General features: G+C 54.1%; 1 long non-coding RNA gene across 1 annotated transcript in view; it reads left to right on the top strand.

Annotated features, from left to right (window-relative positions):
* The first annotated feature begins 2645 nt into the window (after positions 1 to 2645).
* LOC147016072 (uncharacterized) overlaps positions 2646 to 5229 on the top strand; it is a 5753-nt gene continuing 3169 nt past the window's right edge. Inside the window, exon 1 of the long non-coding RNA XR_015049987.1 lies at positions 2646 to 5229. This exon is cut by the window's right edge and continues 263 nt beyond it. This is a non-coding gene — a long non-coding RNA (uncharacterized LOC147016072).

Below are 5229 nucleotides of genomic sequence, written 5' to 3'. Positions count from 1 at the left end.
GGCGCCCCGGGCCCCCGCACTAAGCAGGCGCACCCGTGCCCACTACGCTATCCCGGCCCCCCATGGGCCCTTGGCCTACTAAGGCCGACTAGCCTGGTGCCCGGGGTACCCACTCAGCGATACTCACCTTTCGCCACCACCCTCCCAGCCTGTCAACAGGGCTCCTGCACCCCTCCAAACGGGTTTCGAGCCTACTTCCCCACCAACAACAAAACGACTTCCATATTTGTTAATTTGACTAACCCAGCTAACTCACTTTACACCAACCCCGGGGTCCCTTGGGCGGGAGTCACTCCTCCCCCCAATCACTCATCGCACCATGCATTCCCCCTTCGCTCCACTCACACAGACCCGCTGGCCTCACTCACTCATCATGTACTCACCTCACAACTTTTCAACACACCCACCGCTGAACTCTGCCATCCTTCTAACTACATCCCCTAACTAACTCGTGCTCCCACGTCGTCCCTTATACTATAGCACGTTCCATTTAACACTACATAGCTAAGCTACGTCCCCACGACACATTCACTGTCTGTCACTGTCTTCCAACTCAAAAAAATAACTTTTATTTCCCCACCTAAAGCTCATCTAAATCCCTCTAACTAATCCATTCCACGGACTCCATGAGGACTTACCCCTGCCCCATGAAGTCGGTCTAACTAAGCTAACCCTTCCCCCTAACTAGTTTCCATCCTGTGCCCAGGTCAAGGGGGTCTTCCACCCCTTGCCCAGGAATCCTGTGCACCCGAAAGTGAGGCTTGCTTTTTTTTTTTTTTCACATGCGCAGCACCAGCGCGGCAACTCGCAGCTCGCGCACTTTGCACCTGCCCGTGACGTCATGCAGCTGCACGTGTTCCTCGTCCCTCCTTGGACGGTACCATCCGGCAGGGATACCCCTCCTGCCGGATTCCAACCCCACGTGCAGCCATGACGTCACCGTGCGCATAAAAAAAAAACACAAGCCCCACGTCTCGAGGGGTTCCCCACGCGAACACATGTGCTTTGCCCGTTGGAGCTTAACACACACAATCGCGTGGAGAACCCGTCCGGTCCAAATCCGTAATCCTGCCTAAACTTTGTCCGTCCGCGGGATCGGCAAATCCACCGCTGGCGTTTCCGGACCGGGACTTCACTCTCGCAAGCGAGCACGTGGGGGCCTCGTGCGTTGCACAGCACGGACTTCGTGCTCACTGCTGGGTGAACCCGGCACGGTCCCCGAAACAACTACAGCCGCTACCTGGCTTTCGTTCCTCCGTCGCCGTCGTCGCCATTCGACACACGCACTCCCGCGTGTTACGACGCTCACACTCCAGACCATTAAACTCACACCGGGAGACGAGGCTGCATGTTCACACATGCCGACCGACATCTCCCTTACATACCGCTCTCTCACACACACGGTCTCCCTTGCACTCGGCCGTTCACTCACGCATGCAGGGGCACTCATCCGCGGTGCCTCACTCATACACCGTGCCTCACTCACACACGCGGGGGCACTCAACCGCGGTGTCTCATCCACACACTTTGTGCTGGGAAGCACACACTCCGGCACAATCGCCACCACACCACTCACACACGGGGTCGCTTCCACACACGGGAACGCACTCACACCTTGCACCACACACACAGGGACAACCACACTGGGGATTCGTGTCCCCACAAGGGTCTCCGGGGCCTCTATACCCCCCAAGCTCTCCGTGCACCTGTCCACAGCACCCGTCCCCTCGACCTCGCAAAGCACGACCGAACCTACCTGGTCGTGACTCGCCTCAAGGGGGCATACTCCCTCCCCTCGTTCCTGGAGGAGGCTATCCAGCTGCTCGCACCGGGCCTCCACCCAGTCCACCAGCTCACCCTCATGGTCCTCCACTACCTCCGTGTGTGTGTGTGCGTCACTTACCCCGTCTTCATCGTGTAGTCTTCCCTCTATCGTTCCCATCTCCCGTGTCTCTGCCAACTCAGTCACCTCTTCACCCTTTACCTCCCTTGTCTCAACGATTATTTCCGTCTCTTCCCTTGTTATCTCCCTCGTGCACGTCTCCGTCACCCCAATTAGTTTGTCCCTCTCGGTTACCGTCACGACCCTCGCCCAACACGCCCCCCGAATTATTTTGTCACCCGCCTCCACCGCGGGCCCGACAGCCGTTGCACCCCCTCCCAGCTCGTTCACTCCCACACGTGGAGTCGCCATTTTAAGCTCCCTGCTAACGGCCTTCATGCCCGCCTGCAGGCATCGGCCCATGTTCTGCGTCTCACCCCGCAGCTTTTTAGTTTCTTCCTTCATTTGCTTGTTCATTCCTTTCATTTCGTTTTTCATTTCATTTGTGTTTGTATCCATCTTTTCGTTTATTTGTTGTGTATTCGCATCCATCTTTTGTGTATTCGCATCCATCTTTTGTGTATTCGCATCCAGCTTTTGTGTATTCGCATCCATCCTCGCTGTCATTGCCGCCAGCATGGCGAATAGCTGGGCCATGTCGGGTGCGCTTGGGTGAGCCGTTTCGGCAAGGATCGGGGGGGTTTTGGTGGGGAGGGGGAGGGGAGGTGTCATACACCGCGGCCGCTGCCGCACCTATTTCGGGCTCTGGGTTCAGTTGGGCGAGTTCGTTTTCCTGTACAACCAACATTTCCTGCACGGGGATTTCGTCCTGAGCCATGGATTCTACACATTCTACATCCATTTCTAATACCCCCGGCTCCCGCTCGCCTTGAGACGCCATCTTGCTTCTCGTAAAGGGTTAATTTAGCTCGCTCGTAATTTGGAGGGAATCGGGGGTCACTCCTCTCACCCCTGGACCGATTCCCGTGAATTTAGCTGGAGACAGGAGAGCTCGTTTTCCCGTTCTCCGATACCAGTGCCGCGAGGAGGGCGATGAGTTTGTATCGCACGACCTGACACCAGTGTTGCGGATTCGCGCCCGCCGGCGTGCGAACGGCAACGTAACTCGAATCGCGGCACGTCGCCCACCGGACGGACAATCCAGTCGTGACCCTCTCGGACTAACGCCGGGAACCAGTCACGGGTGGACCTTTCGGCCTCACCACGATCGTGTCAATCGGCCCCCTGTGTGGGATAGGGTTGCTCGCCAAATTCGACCTACCTAAGTACCCACACAGAGGGTAGACCGGGCGATCGCACCTCGCCGCAGGTCGACTTCGGACACGGGCCACTTTAAGCGACCCGTTCCGTACTATCGGGATAACCGAGCGGTGTTATCGTCGGCCCCGACGGTTTGATTAATTATCGGGCGTATTCAGCCCACTACCAACCCTTTACGTGAAGTAAGATGGAGATTCAATGAAAGAAAAGACGAAGCGAAACGGGAAAACAGTTCAACATAATTCACATTTATTTCGCGATGGCACACGGAAAGCACACATATACAATTACACCAAAAGCAAATGTAAAAGGAGAAGACACACACAATATTACACAAAAAGCAAATATAAAAGAAGAAGACAATGCAGATCTATCCGACTACCGAGCACACGGCAACACTTATACAATTTTACTTCACAGACGGCGCCGACAACACATATACCCAAAGCAAAAGAAAAGGACCACCCTCAAGGATGAGGCGGGCCTGGGGCCGAGACCGCGTCGGTCCTACCCGTCTGATGATGAGACGCAAACTGGCGGTGGCGCCCCAACTCCGCGGGCCTCGCGGACAGTGTCTGGTGGGGGGTGGGAAAGGGACCCCCTTGTCGCACTGTCTCAGTGCGGGGGGAAACAGGAGGGGGTTGTTGATGCTCGGGGGATGGAGGATATCTCCCTGTCTCGGGTCCCGCGACGAGCGTCTCCACCACGACCTCGGTCGCGCCGCCGGCCCCTCCCTCCGCAGTTCCCCGAATCCGACGCGAGCACCCCCTCAACCGCCGCCGCCGCCTCTCCACAGCTTCGTCCGATCGCCCTCTCCGTCTCCTCTCTTGACTCGTCACAACTCTTCACTGGCTCCGCGAACTCCCAACTGCGAACTGCCTTGACTGACGAACGCAGCCGTTTATATCCCCCATGGCTTTTCCCCTTCACCTTTGACCCTTTACCTCCGACCCTTCACCTCTAACTGGCTCCCCATTGGACCGAGGAAAAGTGGGCGTGAATGCTTTTTGATCCATGAATTTGCATATAGCAATATTACTCCAACGCACCTGGAGGCGGGGCCAACTCGCCCCACGCTCGCCGATAGGACGGAACAGAAGTGGGCGTGAGTCGTTTTTGATCCGTTTTCTTCGGAAAGTCTGTGATGTTTCTGAACACGCTGCTCGGTGCGCGCCCCGCACGAGTCCAGTATCGGTGCCCACAAGTGGCGCAAGAATGGTGGTGATACGATGGTGGTGAGTTGTGACGGTAAACGTCGTGGCTGTTGTCGTGAAGCGGAGTTGTGGTTGGTGGTTGTTGTGTGATGGCTGTTGAGACGTGGTTGGTGGTGGTAGTAATGGCGGCTGGTCCAAAATAAAGATAGTAAAAGAAAAACGGCTATCTAAAAGGGTCGCAGCCCGCATGAATGACATTTATTCCCTCTAAACAACGGGTTTGGGCCTAACTACACATATACTTACAGAGATATCTCACCTAAGGGACCTGAATGGTGGTTTGTGAAGTTCGTCAACCACAACAATATTAATAGTCGGTAGTTTCTGCAAGCAATGAGAAAATTTTTTTTTTGTTAGGGTCGTGCGTGGCCGTACGTGCGTGGCCGTACGTGCAAAAAAAAAAGAAAAAAAGAAGTCATAGCACCGTCATATCGTCACGTCATAGCACCGTGTCCTGTCATTGGTTTGGTAAATAAATGGCCATAACTTGGGAACCACTTGTCCGATTAATATCAAACCTTGAAAAGGCACATCCTCAGGTCCCCAGCAATATTCCTGGCAAGTTTCAATTAGATCGTACCAGTGGTTGACGAGAAACAGCAGTCGCAGACACACAGAGACACACACACACACACACACACACACACACACACACACACACACACACACACACACACACACACACACACACACACACACACACTGCTGGAATTATAGATAGATGGTTTTTAATATCTCTGTGAGGTTTCTCTTCATCATTCCTATGAGGTTCTTCATCATCACTGGTACAACTTTGGCATTCTTCAGCTTCCAGGATCATCCAGGATATATATATATATATATATATATATATATATATATATATATATATATATATATATATATATGTGTGTGTGTGTGTGTGTGTGTGTG

This window comes from Eptatretus burgeri, chromosome 12 (assembly GCF_056783735.1).
Source record: "Eptatretus burgeri isolate ZD-2024b chromosome 12, Ebu_testis_v1, whole genome shotgun sequence".
In the NCBI taxonomy this organism is placed as follows: Eukaryota; Metazoa; Chordata; class Myxini; order Myxiniformes; family Myxinidae; genus Eptatretus; species Eptatretus burgeri.
The sequence above is the reverse complement of the archived record's forward strand: the minus strand, read 5'-3'. Positions and strand labels throughout refer to the sequence as shown.